Source organism: Prionailurus bengalensis, chromosome B2 (assembly GCF_016509475.1).
Source record: "Prionailurus bengalensis isolate Pbe53 chromosome B2, Fcat_Pben_1.1_paternal_pri, whole genome shotgun sequence".
Lineage (NCBI taxonomy): Eukaryota > Metazoa > Chordata > Mammalia > Carnivora > Felidae > Prionailurus > Prionailurus bengalensis.
The window spans coordinates 138,216,970-138,235,844 of NC_057349.1; the positions used below are offsets into that span (position 1 = coordinate 138,216,970).

Consider the following 18,875-nt stretch of genomic DNA (forward strand, 5'->3'; position numbering starts at 1 on the left):
TGGTATCTTCCTCTATTTTATGAAGCCCTGCATGAAAATTAATGTTTATTCTTTTATTGTCCTATTTTTAGTTCCTTGCAGAGTACCTGACATATTTGTTAAAGTCTTTGAATTCTTGAATGAATTGTTCTAGCAGCTGAGAGAATAATATTTAGAGCTTTCAACTGGTAATGCAGGGTCTAAAGAACCATCAAGAGACTGAGATAAACAATCTATGTAAGAACTTTATGTCTGCAGTGAAATGTATGAAGACCAGATTCGAGTTATTTCTGTCAGAAATGGTAATGCCAATACATTATAGTATTATCAATAGTCAAAGCTTCAACAGTCATCAATCAATAGATTATAACCTCATCAGGAAGCCTGTGGGGCATTCATTTAGATGCTGCCAGAATTCTGACAATTGTGTTTTTATTTAAAATTCTGGACATCTTTGTTACAACTTCATTTGGACAAATGGTGTCAAGCCTGCAAAAGTCTAAGCTAGCTTGTTTATTCACAGCCATACATTTTCATAAATGATAAAGAGATACTAGAAAGAGTTTATCATTTTATTGGTCTCTGACCCAGGTCAATAAGTTAGTAGTTTCACAAAGGGAATTTGTAATGTTGCCAGATGATGAAATTGACAAATGGGTGCTTTGGTAGGACCTTTGAGTTGGTGTAGCTCATCTGCCTATTTGATGGTGATGCTCTATCCGGTTATCTTGTGCTATTGGTATCATTTACTGATATCAAGTAAAAATATGTCTTTTGCTTGTGACTCTTGAAACAAGAGGGTTTTTGTTATTTTTGTTTTTTTTGTTGTTGTTAAATAATCATCTTGGCTCTTGTGACATCTGCTCACATTGGAGGAGAAAAGTGAGCAGTGGGCATAGATGGGAAAGAAGGGGAGAGAGAAAAATAGTGTAACATGGAAACCATTGGTGAAGTTTGAGGGATGGGGGCACAAGACGTTGAGAACATTGTGTGAGTGAATAAATAGCCAAAGAGAAGATAAATATGTTTGTTTTGTATGGTAGACACCCTAAGTACAAATAACACTTCAAGGAAGAAAAAAAAATCTTCAATTACTAAATAAAATTGTTTCAATAAAATACTGCTCTTATTGTCAAAATAAAAGCCATTCCTGCTGACCCACATATAACATTTTGGGTCTAAGAAATATATCCTCAGATGAAAGAACTATTAATGTATCTTACTTTCCCCATGGCACTCATATTATACAGGGGAAGTAATCACATGGTCAGTCTGTTCTGGGGAAGCTCAGTCAGTCATCACGTGTTCTCTAACCTCTGCCTTACAAGTAAAATGATAGCAGTGCAAGAAAAGTAACAAGCCAGAGATTTAGCATGCAGGGATGGAGTCTGGTAACATGGATCAGTTTCATTCCCTTTTAAACAAGCTCATTTTATGTATGAATGCAGTGTGAAATACTCCCATGGTTGGCCTGAGGAAGGGAGGTATTCATGACCGTAACACTATTGCTGATTTTAAAATTTAAATACAAGAAAATTACATAAATCAATTCATCTTTTATAATCAGAAGGGTTTTTAACCTTTTAAAAATAGTATGTCTATCATTGAATTTGCTCTTTAATTTTAAAATAATCATGTATTTATAGGTGTTAGGTCATTGATAATGGCATAATTACTTTTATCACAAATGGCAGAAAATGAAATGCACTTTGATTTTTAGGAAAGAGCACATGAGAGTATCGTGGCAATATATACCAAAAGAGAGACCTGGAAATCCTAGAATTTGGGAGAGAGTTACTTACCTTGTAGGTTCCTCAAATGTTGAGATCTACATCTCATTGGAAGATAAGGGGAGGTGTAACAATGTAATCGTGAGCATATGAAAAGAGAGCGGGTGTTGCTGGCATTAAATGCCCTTCATTGAAAGAGATAAAGAGACCTGTAATAACTGTACTTTCTGATGGAAGCTGGTTCAATTAAGGGGTATGAATGGATGTGGAGGAATAACAACACCATATCACACTATTGACTGAATGTAGCTATAATGAGTAGAATCCTCCTATTCCTGGAACTGGTCAACTATGGACAATTACCAAAATGGGGAATACTGAAGCAACTTGTTGGTGGTCCGGTAGAAGAGTCAATTTTGGTTATGCTAAATTCTTGAGATGTGTATTAGACAGGCAGGTGGTGATATCAAAAGGGTATTTAAATGGAAGGACCTGGAATTCAGGGGGGAGAGGATAAAAATATGTGAGTCGTTAGAATATAGGTAGAATTTAGTAAGTCTGGGACAAGAGGTGAATAAGGCATTCATTTCCAGTGCAGAATTTAAGGGAAGGGCACCAAAACCCTAGTAACCAACATAAAGAATCTTTCAACTCAACATTTTAAAAATAAAAATAATGTAAAAGTCCATGAGGAAAATATCAAAATTTTACATGTCTTAATGGGACTGGTTGTGATTTACTTAAAGAATGAGTTTAGATAGAGAAGAAAATTAATCCAAGGACTAAACTCTGAAGCATTTAAATGTTTTGGCACTGGAGAGATGAGAAGGAACCAAGAAACACAGAAAGAATGGCCAGAGAACCAATTGGGAGTGTTTCTGAATGCAAGGAGGTGAAAGCCCAGGAAGGAGGTAGTGTTTAGCTGTGTCATTAGATCACAGAGGTTGAGTGGATAAAGTCTAGATTACAAATAAATTAAGAGATCTTTCGTGGTCTTGGTGAGAACTGTTTCAGTTGTGTGTTGGGGACAAAAGCTTGACTGGGGTAAAAGAGAGAGAGCACAGGAGAGCGGTCAGGACAACACTTTTGAGTTTTGTTTTTATTTTTCAGTTTGCACAATGTGATTTTTTTAAAGGTGTCAAATGTGATTTCACAGATGTATAGACTGAAATGATGATCACAATCAAGCTAATGTAACACATATATCGCCTCACTAGTTATCATTTTGTGTGTGTGTGTGTGTGTGTGTGTGTGTGTGTGTGTGTGTGGTGAGAACATTCTAGGTCTACTCCCTTACCAAATTTCAAGTGTGCAATACAGTGTTAGTAACTGAAATCCCCATGCCGCACACTAAGTCTCCAGAACTTATTCATCTTATAACTGTTAAGTTTATACCCTTTGACCAACATCTCCCCATCCTCTTCCTACCCTCCTGAAGTCTCTAGAAACTGCTGTCCAATTCTCTGGTCCTATGGTTTGACTTTTTTCAGATTCTACACATAAGCTTTGCTTTAAGGGATAGCAGGGAAGGAGTGACAAGGAAAAGAGGATTTGAGGTAAAGGGAGAGACTTCCTTCGAAGATAGAGGTAACATATTCTGTTGGTGACACAGGAATGCGACAGTAAATGTGGGGAATTGATAATGTGAGGGTATGGAATATAATGACAGGAGGAATAACCTTAGGTAGGTGATAGGAGCTAAGGGAGCCACTGTGTCGAAGACGTGGCTTTATGAAGGCGCGTGGACAGTTCACTCATTGCAATAATAGGGAAGACAAAGAAGACACCAGAAAGGAAGTTACCAGAAATCCTTCTGTATAATTATTTACAAAATTGAATATTTTAAGTCAACTTCTTTTTTTCAAAGGATGCATCCACCTGTCCTCCATACTCCATTTGATACGGTCCATTACCCCATTCTATAGTAAAAAAGGAAAAAAACAGAATCCATCAAATGTGAATTCTCCATAACTTTTAATCTCTGACCAAACTTAGCTGCAATAACACTAATCCTTCTTTCCCCCTAAGAGAATCCCCAGTGGAAGTTGGCTTTCCCCCTGAGATCCATTTCTTCCTGTGCTATGGATTCTATCCTCTTTTGTCAGTACACACACACCTTCCTCCCTCCATTATTCCACTTCTTACCTGTATCTTTATCTTCCCCATGTTTTCAAGTCCCTCCCTTGCTCAGGTCACTCCCGCCTAAAAGAAAATAAATGCCTTCTTTAATCCTATATTACTTTAAAAAATCCCTACATAATTCCCTTTTCCTTTGTAGCCATTTCCTTTGTAGCCATTTCTCTTTGTAGCTATTTTACTTTTTAATCCAATTTTTAAAAATTGAGGTACAATTGACTTCTAATATTATATGAGTTTCAGGCATACAACGTAACGGTTCAGTATTTATATATATTGCAAAGTTATCACCACACGAAGTCTCGTTAACATCCATCACCATACATAGTTACAAATTTTTTCTTGTGATGAGTTACAATGTTACAGTATTTTTCTTGTGACAAGGACTCTTAACATCTACTCTCTTAGCAATTTCCAAATATGGAATTGTGTATTCTTCACTGTGCTCACCATAATCTACATTCCATCCCCATGACTTATATACTTTATAACTGGAAGTTTGTGCCTTTCATATTGTACCACTGTACCATTCGCACTGTAAACCTTACCAGAGCAATTATTCTAATCACCAGTTAATAATTTCATGGGTTATTTTTATTAATTAATAATAACATTATCAGCAGAAGTATGAACTACTTCAAATATGCAGAAAGGTATAAATAAATAAGATGAAGTTAACCCATAAAAGAATAACCAAACATGAGAAATTCAACAACAAATCGAATCAGAATGCCCTTTGTATATCTCTTCACCTGTATTTCTTTCTACTAACCCCGACAGAACAGGCAACTCTCTTGAATTCATGTATCCACCTCATAGGTATTTTTCTCTATCTTTTAAGGCAAATCTATGTATGCCCAGGAAATATGATTTTTCTTTGCATGTCTCAACATTTTATATTAATTTTATCAGACCGTGTGCATCCTGCCACTTTTTCTCTTCCATTAAGTTTATTTGTGAGATTTGTCCATGCAGGTACGTGGATCTCTAGGTGCTCATTTTAATGGTCAAGTGATATTTATTACATGAATACCACTAGAGGTACACTGCATTCCAAATGAATGGATACTGGTGTTATTTCCAGTTTTCTTTCATTCAAAAATCTTGTGATGAATATGTTTGAAGGTTTCCTTATAAACAAGTTGGGTGTTTCTCGAGCGCAATAGTGCTCAAAGTGTGGTTTGGGGCCTGTGAGGTCAGTTATTAATTATGAAGCAACAATTATAGTTTTCACACTCATTGTCTCATGGCTGCAGAATGGAGTTTTCCAGAGGTAACACGGCACGTGCTATGACTACAAATACGACGTGGAAGTGGGTAGGGGAACTCCAGTTGTCTTCTATTAACAGGCAGTAAAAAGATTTGCAGAACTGTAAAACCATGCCTCCCTTTCAATCGTTGTGTTTTTAAAAATATAGTCATTTTACGAAAAATGTATTGTGTGTTAGTGTGATTGGTTTGTTTTGATTTTTAAAAATTAAACCGTGTTTGTAAATTTTCTGTTTTAATTTCTAATATGTTAAATATTTTTTTCTTTCTGTGATATTCCTGTACGGTCACCCTCTTCACCTCACAATCTCTGGCCAGCATTGTTCTGTTCTTAAATCTCTATAGTTCATCCTTTCAAGAATGTCCCATAATGGGAATCACATAGTATCTAATACATTAAATATTGATGAATATAATCCTTATAAACAAATATTCTGCATGTCCATCATCCTCAATACATTTTAAGGCTATAAAATGTTCAAATATAAAAATAGTCTAACTTCTGCTGTGGTGTATACATTTAAGATCTGAATTGCTTTGCTTGTGGTAATGCGTTATCACATTTCCTAGATATTGTCTATATGCTCTCAAAATCAATATCATATGGGAATTAGTGCTTTTTTTACGCCTTGGCAATGTTTGGTATTGGCACAGATGTACAATTGTTGCCATTCGTTGAGAGCACACTGGTGTTTCCTTGTGGTTTAACTTTGCATTTCTGTCCTTACGAGTATGATAGAGCATTCTGTCCCATTCTTTTTGACCACTGGCTTTCCTCTTCTGAGAACTGAATATATGTTAGGTATCACAGGATATTAAGTGACATGCTATAAAATTAATTCTCTGATGTACAATTACCAGAACATAGGATAATTCCATCACATTTTGCTTCTCTCACCATACATGGATAGTCACTTTGCATGCTTTTTGGAACCACCTGGAAGCTGAATGCACCTTTTCCCAGGGTCCTTGCAGGAGTTTTAAATCCTATGGGGGAGAATGCCCCCATAGTGATAAACTCTCATTTATCTAAATCTATGATTTGTGCATCTTGGTCTCGTACATTTAGAATCCAGTCTCAGGCTTATTCTCTGGACTCCTGAATGTACACGTTGGCTAATTCCTGAAGTTCCTTCCAAGTACAGTCCCATTTCTCCCTTAGGAGAAGCAGCAAAGCTGACTGGTGAGGGCGAGGCATGGCACTGTTTATTGACTTCGTGATCAAGAGGAGATGTAGAAGGGAGAAGCTTGGGGTGGGAGAGTGCATGCTTTCTTGCAGGCGTGAGAACCTTCATCACCTTCAAGCAAGAGGGGAGTGCTAAGCTTCAACAACACGTGCTGCTTGTTTCTGCTGGCACCGCGCATTAAGGGGAATCCTGGAATTCAACAGTTTTAAGTGCATCAAACTAAGTAATCCTATTCCAAGTGTCAGGGCTCCTTCCTTTTTCAGCCATGACTCTGACCTTGGCATATAGGCAAGTGTTTGAGACTGTTGAAGTTCTTCTATTCTTTTTTTTTTTTTTCAATGTTTTTTTTTTTTTTTTTTTTTTTTTTAATTTTTGGGACAGAGAGAGACAGAGCATGAACGGGGGAGGGGCAGAGAGAGAGGGAGACACAGAATCAGAAACAGGCTCCAGGCTCCGAGCCATCAGCCCAGAGCCTGACGCGGGGCTCGAACTCACGGACCGCGAGATCGTGACCTGGCTGAAGTCGGACGCTTAACCGACTGCGCCACCCAGGCGCCCCAAAGTTCTTCTATTCTAATAGTAAGTGCTATATCTACCCTTCACCTTGCTTTGCTGTCAGGTGTAGGAGGGGACAATGTCTTTAGGAGCTAAAAGGAGAATTCTGAATTTTGCTCTTTGTTTTGCCTACTATGCATGCTCAGTCATTAGTTACATTTTTTCCTCAAAATCATCATTGGCACTTATCAATAATTCCAATTCCATTGTTTTATGGTCACAATTGACTCCATATTTGTGCTTTGCCAGATATAGTATAGCTGCTAATGCAGTATCTCAAGCTGGAATAGTATCCAGTTTCACTGCCCATGAAAATTTCAACACTCTCATTGCTACTTTTTGCCAGGGACCGTGTGTTGCAGCTGCAGTGATGGAGTCTTCTTTGCCTTCTGGATGACAAGGATCTAAGCCTAAGTTCCATATTTACCATCTACTTCCTCAAGTTACTTCTAAAACCAACTGCCACAAATTAATTTCCCTGGGCAACATGTGGGAAACTTATTAGGGAATACCTTTAAGATTATCTCTTGGGGAAGGGAAGAAGGTAGGAGTGGAGAAGAGGAAGAAATTCAGTACCAGTGTAGTTCCAGTGAAGACCCCCTTTGCCTCCAGCTTAAGCGGGAACTGTTCTTCAGAACTGAGTGAGGGGGCCAGGCCTTTATAACAATGTTAGTCAGTCATTGGATGCAGGATACCCTGGGAAGGTGGAATGCCCCAGGACTTGTCAGCTGTTATGCCCAAAGCTGAGGGCTGTCTATCCTCAGTTCTCCCAGCAGGTGGATTAACATGTCTTTCATTCCAAAAGGAGGGTCTAATCCATGGCACATCGTGTGTCCACCATGCCAAGCTTTCAGCTATTTCTGTTCTGTTAAGTCACCACTTTTCTGCACCACTTCTTCACTCTTGGTTTCTAACACTTTGTCTACCCACATCTCCTCTACAATCGTCTTTGTTTTTGTGAGTTTATTCCTTAAAAGAAAATACCACTTAAATGTAATTTCAGGAGGGTGTCGGTAGTAAACAGAAGTAAACACATGTGTTTCATACACTCTAAAAACCCAACATCTGATTGGGGAAGCATGAAAGACACTGTTCCTATTTCTAACATGTGTTGTCCCAGCTTTTATTTCTTTTGTTTTAGATCTAGGTGCTTATCCAGCATCACCTTGGGCATATGAACGGGATAGGAGCTGCACTGGCCAGAATCCTAGTATTGATTATCTTTTCTAGTTTCTAAGGTTGTCAAACGACCTTATCACAGCAGAGAAATGTATCTCATTCTGAAACATAGGGGATGAGGCCATGACACACACAATACCCTGAAAAACCTTTCTCCCTTAACCATGTGGTCCACCTGTCATTAACTCTGTCTCTCTTTCTCGGGAGAGGAATGGATTCACAGCCACAGACACAGAGAAACACCGTTCTGCTACTTAATTGCATTCTGACTCTATACTACTTATTCTGGTATCCTGGGGAAATATTTATTATATCCATATTCAATTTAAGAATGAAGAAGCCCCAAGGAATTACACACTAATATTTTAGAAAGCGGGTCCTTACCATTTCTAATATTCCCTTAAAACAATACAGTTAGTATGAGCCACAAAATTTAGAGCCTGGCCTGCAGCCCGTTATGAGAAAATTCCACTTAGCTTTAGGCTGCAATGTATCATTTTGTCAAAAATGCAGCTCATACTTACGGTCTTCGGGTTGTATACCTTCACTTCAGGCAGAGCTCTTATCCAATCCCGATTTAGCTGCACCCACTTCTCTACACCACTGACAAACTCAGTGGGGATGGTTTCCCCAGGATTTTTTTTTTCAATTGAAGTACCATTTAGAAATGAAGGAACACTCTGTTAACTCCACACAGTTGGAGTTGATTCAGAATGAGGCTACTTGATTTCCACCCTGGAGGGAAAGAACAAATAATGATGAAATTGTCACTCAAAAATAAAGTGTTACAATTTTTCAATTCCCTTTATTCTCCGAGAGGTAATTAGATTTAGTAGTGAATTGGTTATTTTACTGGTAAGGATTTTCAGGTAAACCAAAACCAGTGGAGGTTAAATTGTGTGCCTAAAGTCACACAATTTTCCAGTGGCAGAGTTGGGAGGAGAGCCCCAGTGTCATGGTGCCTAGAATTGCTGTCTTTCTAATAACAATTAAGAGATGACCGTCTGATTATTTGCTTCTTGTGTTAGATAGTGATTGGTACATTCTAGTCACTCTAACTTTTCCTTACTAATTTTTTTTCTTGTCTATTGCACTCACTTGCCCACTGTAAGTTTCCACAAGTGTTGAAATGAGGAGACTTACTCTCTTCCATTGCTACTATGACAACCTATCTAGTCTATTATGACCTTTTAGAACCTTTATGAACATTGTTTTTGCTCATTAGCTTCTGTTCTTTACCTGTATGCCATCTATTGGTAATGAAACATGACTCTGATCTTTCAACACATTATACCATCAGTTCAGGTCTTTCTATTACACAAGTTCATGGTTCTGTATGTCATATACAACTTTTAGAACAGTATTTTCTTATTCAACAACATTTATCTCAAGTGATAATTATGTTTTATATTAATTATTTGATTTATTTTCTTCATGTCTTCTTTCTTCATAAGCCTCCATGAAGGCAGGTTTAGATCTGGTTTTTTTTTTAAATTTTTTTGTTAATGTTTATTTATTTTGAAAGAGAGAGAGAGCATGAACAGGGGAGGGGTGGAGAGACAGGGAGACAGAGGATCTGAAGCAGGCTCTGTGCCGAACAGAGAGCCCTACATGGGGCTTGAACCCATGAACTGTGAGATCATGACCTGAGCTGAAGTCAGACACAGCCTACTGAGCCACCCAGCCACCCCAAAGAAGTAAGTCTTAAATGGACACAGGAGAACATCCCCATTGCTATGCAACTGGGTTTAGCACAGGTGGAACAAGCAACAACATCCATCACCCTGTTTCTCCCTGGAAGAGACCTAACCTCATACTTTCTCAGCTGCAACCTAAGGGTCCAGCTTCTAATCCACTTACATGAAGGTTTTGACGGCAATCCTCCCTTTGGGGACACTGATGGGTCTTGGCACGTCCTCAGCTACTGAAAGCCACTAAGAATAAAGATGGTGGCTTGGACAGTCAATAAGGTTTGAGAGGCAAACAGGAGCTCCAGCTGGGCTGATTGATGAGATTCATCTCCTCTTTTTCAAAACCATAATGAGAAATCCTCTCACATGGGTTAGGATGTCTATTATCAAAAAAAAGAGATAAATTCTGATGAGGATGTGGAGAAAAGGGAACACTTGTACACTGTGGGAGGGAATACCAACTGGTATAACCACTATGGAAAACAGTATGAAGGTTCCTCAAGAAATTAAAGATAGAACTACATATGATCTAGCAATCTCATTTCTGGGTATACATCTAAATCCAATGAATTCACTGTCTCGAAGAGATACCTGCACTCCCACATTCATTGTAGCAATATTCACAATATTCAATATTCACAGCAGCCATGATATGGAAACATCTATGTGTCCATTGACTGATAATACATGGATAAAGAAAATGTGAAACAGAGAGTGGCTGGTAAAAGGGTACCAACTTTCAGTTATAAAGTGAACAGGTCTGAGGATCTAATGTATAAGACAGTGACTAAATTTGGCAGTTCTGCATTGTATCATTGAAATCGCTAAGAAAGGCGAACTTAAGTGTTCTCACCAAAAAGAAAAGAGTGGATGGATGTGTTAATCAAATCAATGGTAGGAATCCCTTTGCAATATATACATAAATCAAATCATCACATAGCATACTTTAAATGTATTTTGACTTTATTTGACAATAATACCTCAATACAGATGAAAAAAATAAACATAGGCAAAAAAATAAGTGAAAAGAGCCTTTATTTCTGGTGCAGATAACAGTCCATGGTACTTGAAAGGTGTCGGTAAACTTTTGTTGTGTAAGTGAATGAGCCAGTTGTCTTTGTTTTCTCTTATATATATTACATTTTTAGAATTCAGACTCTAAGATTTTTATGTTCTTCATTCTTTATTATTATTCTTTGTTCTTTATTATTCGTGACTGTAATTACTGCTTTCTTTTCTTTTTTTTTTAAGTTTATTTATTTATTTTGAGAGAGAGTGAGTGGGAGGGGCAGGGAAAGAGGGTGAGAGAGAGAATCCCAAGCAGGTTCTGCACTGTCAGCACAGAACCCGATGTGGGACTTGAACCCACGAACCGCAAAATCACTACCTGAGCCCAAACCAAAAGTTGGCCACTTAACCAACTGAGCCTCCCAGGCAACCCGGTAACTACTGCTTTCTTAAAAAGCACTATATCTAACATTCTATTTCCTCCAATTCTTTGAGAATGTTGTTCAATGATCAGGAGAAGACGCACTCTAAGAAACAGCATATGGATTAAATTAATGTCATAGCAATTCTTTGCTAACAGCTCAGATTCTGTGCTTTTGGGTTGGAGGCGGCAAGAAGGCAGGAACAAAGTGTGTGTTGTTTTAGAAGCTGTCATCTTATAGCTGCATCAAAACAATGACAGTTATAATCACAACAGTATATTTGTATGCTGTCTGTGCCAGGAATTGTATTATTAGCATATCTCCGTTATTGTAATTAAGCAATAATCACTGAGCTTGATATTTTCACCCACTTTTTACAAATGACATGATTTGCCTAAGTCCATGCCACTAAGAGCCGTGCAAGTCCTCAGATCCTGGTCTATCTCATACCAAACTTTTGGTGATTCAACGTCTCGCTAAACATTTTGAAACAACTTCTTAAAGTAATATTTAAGACAAAACTATAAATATATAATGAGTAAATTCAATAGAAGTAGTCAGAAGTAATCATAGTCTGCAGTATATATAAAGCAAATATTTTCCTTCTGTATGTTTTGTTTTATTTTTCCTCACTCCTATTTCTTCCAGCTTCCTCAAGACTGTGGAATATATGGCTTAATTAGAAAAATGAGGTTTAATGTGAGTTTACTTGCAAGTTTCTTCATGTCTTGGCCTTATAAATCATTCTCTGTGAAAGCTTTCTCTCAAGGGAGACTGAGGATTTATAGACTTATTTTTCAGTATTTCTACTAAAAATGTCTTCTACAAAACTAAATAAAAGAGTGAACTTTTACTTCGGCAATGGCTTTACTGCCACTCAAAAGAAATACCTTTTGATGAAAAACATTGCATTTGTATGGATCACGGTTACTTCATATCTTTGACTAGAGTTGAAGAGTCTTTTCAGCAGATGGATGAAAAATGAAACGAACAATAGGAATAAAATTATGAGATTAAACTCTTCTTTGAAATTTTGGACTCTGTATTTGTATATATATGTAATTGAAATTTCTCAGTCCTTCTTTCGGTCATTCATTCAACAAGTATTTGTTGTCCACTCTGTGGTAGACACTGTCCAAGGTGATGGGTATGCGATGGCAGATAAGACACAAACAGTCCCTGCCCTCAAGAAGCTTCTGTTCTTCAGATTCTGTGTCTCCCTCTCTCTCTGACCCTCCCCCATTCATGCTCTGTCTCTCTCTGTCTCAAAAATTAATAAAATGTTAAAAAAAAATTTAAAAAAGTTGGGGGGGGGGGCGCCTGGGTGGCTCAGTCGGTTAAGCATCCGACTTCGGTTCAGGTCATGATCTCGCGGTCCGTGAGTTCGAGCCCCGCTTCGGGCTCTGTGCTGATAGCTCAGAGCCTGGAGCGTGTTTCAGATTCTGTGTCTCCCTCTCTCTCTGACCCTTCCCCATTCATGCTCTGTCTCTCTCTGTCTCAAAAATAAATAAAATGTTAAAAAAAAATTTTTAAGAAGCTTCTGTTCAATTATGAAAGTTAAACAATAAAAACATGTATATATAAACACGTATATGTTGTGATTATAACCATTAAAAAATAAAGTGCCTGGTGACAAAGAATTATAGAGAAGGACTACTTGATTTAAGGTAGAAAGAGAATGAAGTTTTAGTGGAGACAACATTTAAACCCGGAGATTAGGAATTAGAAACCAGTGAGGGCAAGGTCTGGAGAACACAGTATCTGAGATTTCACAGGTACAAATGACTTATAGTGGAGAGTGTCACATTTTAGGAAAAGGGAGTGTGATTCGTGCCTGGTGATAAAGAAGAACAGGGACATATGTTGAGGCTGTAGACATTGACATGGTTCCAATAATATAAAGCTTAGGAACTCAGGATAAAGATTGGATTTTACTCAAGTGCTCTGTGAAGACACCAAAGTGTTTGAGGCAAGTAACGATACGACCTGACTTATATTTTATTTTATTTAATTTATTTTTTTTATTATTTTTTATTTATTTATTTTTTTAATGAAATTTATTGACAAATTGGTTTCCATACAACACCCAATGCTCATCCCAAAAGGTGCCCTCCTCAATACCCATCACCCACCCTCTCCTCCCTCCCACCCCCCATCAACCCTCAGTTTGTTCTCAGTTTTTAACAGTCTCTTATGCTTTGGCTCTCTCCCATTCTAACCTCTTTTTTTTTTTCCTTCCCCTCCCCCATGGGTTCCTGTTAAGTTTCTCAGGATCCACATAAGAGTGAAACCATATGGTATCTGTCTTTCTCTGTATGGCTTATTTCACTTAGCATCACACTCTCCAGTTCCATCCACGTTGCTACAAAAGGCCATATTTCATTTTTTCTCATTGCCACGTAATATTCCATTGTGTATATAAACCACAATTTCTTTATCCATTCATCAGTTGGTGGACATTTAGGCTCTTTCCATCATTTGGCTATTGTTGAGAGTGCTGCTATGAACATTGGGGTACAAGTGCCCCTATGCATCAGCACTCCTGTATCCCTTGGATAAATTCCTAGCAGTGCTATTGCTGGGTCATAGGGTACGTCTATTTTTAATTTTCTGAGGAACCTCCACACTGCTTTCCAGAGCGGCTGCACCAATTTGCATTCCCACCAACAGTGCAAGAGGGTTCCCGTTTCTCCACATCCTCTCCAGCATCTATAGTCTCCTGATTTGTTCATTTTGGACACTCTGACTGGCGTGAGGTGATACCTGAGTGTGGTTTTGATTTGTATTTCCCTGATAAGGAGCGACGCTGAACATCTTTTCATGTGCCTGTTGGCCATCCGGATGTCTTCTTTAGAAAAGTGTCTATTCATGTTTTCTGCCCATTTCTTCACTGGGTTATTTGTTTTTTGGGTGTGGAGTTTGGTGAGCTCTTTATAGATTTTGGATACTAGCCCTTTGTCCTATATGTCATTTGCGAATATCTTTTCCCATTCCGTTGGTTGCCTTTTAGTTTTGTTGGTTGTTTCCTTGCTGTGCAGAAGCTTTTTATCTTCATAAGGTCCCAGTAATTCACTTTTGCTTTTAATTCCCTTGCCTTTGGGGATGTGTCGAGTAAGAGATTGCTACGGCTGAGGTCAGAGAGGTCTTTTCCTGCTTTCTCCTCTAAGGTTTTGATGGTTTCCTGTCTCACATTGAGGTCCTTTATCCATTTTGAGTTTATTTTTGTGAATGGTGTGAGAAAGTGGTCTAGTTTCAACCTTCTGCATGTTGCTGTCCAGTTCTCCCAGCACCATTTGTTAAAGAGACTGTCTTTTTTCCATTGGATGTTCTTTCCTGCTTTGTCAAAGATGAGTTGGCCATACGTTTGTGGGTCTAGTTCTGGGGTTTCTATTCTATTCCATTGGTCTATATGTCTGTTTTGGTGCCAATACCATGCTGTCTTGATGATGACAGCTTTGTAGTAGAGGCTAAAGTCTGGGATTGTGATGCCTCCTGCTTTGGTCTTCTTCTTTAAAATTCCTTTGGCTATTCGGGGCCTTTTGTGGTTCCATATGAATTTTAGGATTGCTTGTTCTAGTTTCGAGAAGAATGCTGGTGCAATTTTGATTGGGATTGCATTGAATGTGTACTGACTTATATTTTATAAAAATTACTCTTACAAGGAAAATGCAGTGAAAGAGAAAAGACAGAAAAGCAAATGGGTAAGGAGCAGAACTTTCCAGAGAAAATTGACAGATGGTGGCCCTGAAGGGTGAAAGAAATGGATAAATTTGAGTCAGGGGGAGAACAGTTTTATTAAAACAATGGACCAGATTTACAACTACGGAATTTTAGGCTTGGTAGCACCCGATTAAGTGGCATTTTGGTAGAGAGATGTTCTAGTGCCTTTTAGAAAACACAAAATAGGCTATTACTTCTGTTCTCAATTGTTGTTCTAGTGCTAATTACCCCGTTAATGGCCTATATAGTCTCTTTCTCTCTCTGCCCACACTTTTGGTCTGTGCCCTGTGGCATTTGACATCTGGGACTAAAAAGAAACAATAATTTCAATCACTAATTTTTGTTGCTCTGCTTTCTACATGGGTGAGGAAATAAAGACAATGATATGCCCACAGATAACACCTTAATGGATTCCAATTACTCATCCCATTTCTGATTTCCACATTTAAAAAGAAAGAAAGAAAGAAAATGACGAAAACACAAGAGCTGGCAGTTGTCCTTCTTGTTGTGGTGGCAGGTAATGAGACAGCAGGGCTCTTTGTACTGGGGCCCTGAAAAAGGAATTTGAATGCATTTAAGCCTTTTTTCTTCGCTTACGATACTTTAGAACTCAAGGAAATTTGTTGCATTCAGTCGAGTTTAATTTTTCTTTTATTTTCATTTTGACTGAAGTAGAAATGTTTTTAAATAAAATGCAAGTCATCAACATATAATTTGTTCTTCTAAAAACCGTAGTTGTTTTCATAAATTTTATTTCTACTTAAGAAGCAAAGTTGGTATTTCTGGAGGCCCTTCTCATGCAAGACAGGTTTAGTCTTCAATTTCTGTGATTCCATTGGCATGACCATGTGTGACCTCCGAGTAGAGTGTGAGCATAAACACATTTGGCTTTTGTGTCAAAGGGTGACATTTTCCCTTTAAAAATAAGTTTTGTGTTTTTTACCTGGGCCTAACTTTTTTTTTTTTTTTTAATTTTTTTTTTCAACGTTTATTTATTTTTGGGAGAGAGAGAGACAGAGCATGAACGGGGGAGGGGCAGAGAGAGAGGGAGACACAGAATCAGAAACAGGCTCCAGGCTCTGAGCCATCAGCCCAGAGCCCGACGCGGGGCTCGAACTCACGGACCGCGAGATCGTGACCTGGCTGAAGTTCGACGCTTAACCGACTGCGCCACCCAGGCGCCCCTACCTGGGCCTAACTTGAGAGCTGTGTGTTAAATATTGTGAGACCGCTTCCGGCACATGAAAGAAAAACCTCAATAGGGTATGAGACTTTTTTCAACTATTTGCTTAAAAATGTACTTAAAAATCTCAAAGATGAGAAAACTTACTCGTAATTGATTGAATTGTGTGATGAAATATAGTATAAGATCCTAGATCTGGGTTACCAATACAACTGATGATTATTGGGCTTGAGTGGTTATTTTTGACTTGTTATTATTTGGCCATTATTTTTTATCACTCACAATTGCAAAATGACAAAAATTCATAATTTGCTATATGTGCCTTTGGGGTCATATTGAATTAAAAAACACTGTTCTGTAAACATTTGTCAATGAGTATCTTGCCATAGATGATGAAATTGGTGGGATGTGAAACATGATATAAACTTTTTTGATCCCCAGTTAAAATTCAAATACAACATTGCCTAGAAATGGAATTTTATCAAATGTGGGTTTTTTGTACCATGACATGATCATATACACATAACATATAATTAGTTTATTAATATGATGAATAAATAAGTTTTCAAATGACGGGTCAACTTTGCATCCTTGGAATAAATTGAACTTGGTAATGATACATTAATCTGAATACATTGCTAGATTTTATTTTCTATTATCACACATTCCTTAATAGTTTTGCATATTAATGAAATGAAAATGGATATTAATTATAATTTCTAGCACTTTTTGTCTGGCTTTGGTATATAAATATTATCACATAAGTCTGGCCCTTTTCTGCTCCCTAGAAGATTTATATGAAAATGAATGTCTTTTTCTAAATGTTAGTATATCCACCTATACAATTCTGGTAGGTTTGAACTCTCCAGCATCTCCAGGACTATTATCATCATTCGATTTCCTCTTAGTTCATCGGTATCACTTGCTTGCCACACATTCATCCTGTGAGTCTATCCATCAGCGTAAAGTTTATGGAGGCAGCTAAACATCAAGAGAACACAAGCAAGGGGCTTGTTAACCCCAAAGAACGTAGTGAAGACAATGAAATGCCAGAAGATGAAAAAGACATGGGATGGAAAAGTGGATGCCATCCTTCAGAAGAAAGGCAGAAGGAGCCACAATTCCAGGGGGAAGTGGTATTTTCTCAGAAATAAAGGGCTACTGCTGCCACTCCTTTAGGGGATGCACCTGTCACCCTGGGCAAAAGGTAGAATCCACATTTGGCAAGGAGACCAGTCATCTAGCCGAAATCATGTTTTCTCTAATCCCTTTTAATCTTTTTTTGTTTCTTTTTTTTTCACATCTGTCCTTTTTCTGTTTTTGTTTTTTGTTTTTTTGTTTGTTTGGTTTTTTTGTCCCTTATTACGCCTTTTGGTGGTGGCTATACCCACTGGTGTTCCTTGTAACTTAGCTTTCATTTATGAAAACTTTTTGTCTTTTTCTTCAGTTTTTTCCTGAAATCTGTGAGTTCCCTGTGTAGTTTCTCATTGTTGCGCTATAACCCCAAGTTTTCTTGACATTTTCTGTTTGTTTTCTTAATTTTGCTTTGTGATGTTTCTTCGTTGATGCAATTGTTCTGTTTGAGTTTCTTTTAAGTTCAGGTTGAAATATTTCATTACTACTTTCTGTTGGTGATGACATTTTTTTCTGGTGAGTTTGGTTTGGGTTCTAAGAGGCTCTGCTTAATGTATTTCTTTTATCTTGAAATGTCTTTGTATGAGTGCTACTGTCTTATTTTTATGTCGTCAATATTTGAATAAATTGGATTTTCTCCACTGGCTTTTAGTAGAAGGCTTTCTGAAAGATAAGAAGTTAGCGTACTTAACTGGTTGCTTAGCCCAAAGGATACCTTTTTGCTGGTAAAATGATGAATAATTTCTTTGATATCTGTTGTGTTTTTTTTGTGGCCAGAAAAAAATCTGCTTCTGTGATGCTGTATTATTTCTGGAGGGCTTCTACCAATAAACATTTATTTCCTTCTCTTTACCTTGACTCTTACAGATATTGCCCCCATAGCCCAAGATAGTCCCTTCTGTTTTAGATCTTGTGTTGACTTTGCTCTGCCTCCTTTGTCCTCCGCATACCTTCCATGCTTTGTTTTCTTCAACTCTTTCTCTTTGCCACGTAGTATTCCATTGTGTATATAGAGCACAATTTCTTTATCCATTCATCAGTTGATGGACATTTAGGCTCTTTATATCTTAAAAGTAGTGGGATGCTTTTTTCACTTGAAGGGACTTTGGGCTGGTATTTCTTGGCTCTGCCTATCAGTAGGATGTCTCAACAACCCCTCCCCCCCCGCCTCTTTTTTTTAGTTGAGCGTGCTCACCTGCTTCCCCACTGTGCTTTCCTATGCCAGTTTTGCTGATCCTATTGTTTCCCTTCAATCTGAATATATTTCTTTCTTTGGCATTGGGTTTCACTCAATTTATATGTAATTGAGTGTTTACTAATCTTCCATATTTTTCTGGGCAGACTGGCGCTCTTTTCTCTTTTCTAGTTTTTGCTTTGAAGCAGTTAGTGGCCTGTTGTTCTATTGTCTTTTCTTCTGCCACTCCTAAATATGCCTTGGTGATCTAAATGTCTCTGGTTTTGTTTTTTTATCTTCTATCTATTATTCTGTCTGTCATCTCCCTATCTATCTATCATCTGTCATTTTGGGGAAGGATTGATTGAGCTCCTTGCATCGAAGAATTTATGTCTTTTATCCTTCTCGAAAGTTCTCAGCCACAATTTCTTCCGACAGAGTATATTAGAGGGAAAAGCCTAGGATTATCACAAAATGGAACCTCTACCTCTTCTTTCTTTTACTCAAA

At 37.9% G+C, this 18,875-nt stretch overlaps 1 long non-coding RNA gene across 1 annotated transcript; it reads right to left on the reverse strand.

Moving 5' to 3' along the window:
• Positions 1-3,507: 3,507 nt before the first annotated feature.
• LOC122489040 lies at positions 3,508-9,185 on the reverse strand. Its single transcript, XR_006298806.1, has 4 exons — positions 9,134-9,185; positions 8,560-8,770; positions 3,855-3,911; positions 3,508-3,628 (listed from the first exon to the last, which is right to left on the reverse strand). It is a non-coding gene; the product is annotated as an uncharacterized LOC122489040 (long non-coding RNA).
• Positions 9,186-18,875: the final 9,690 nt, after the last annotated feature.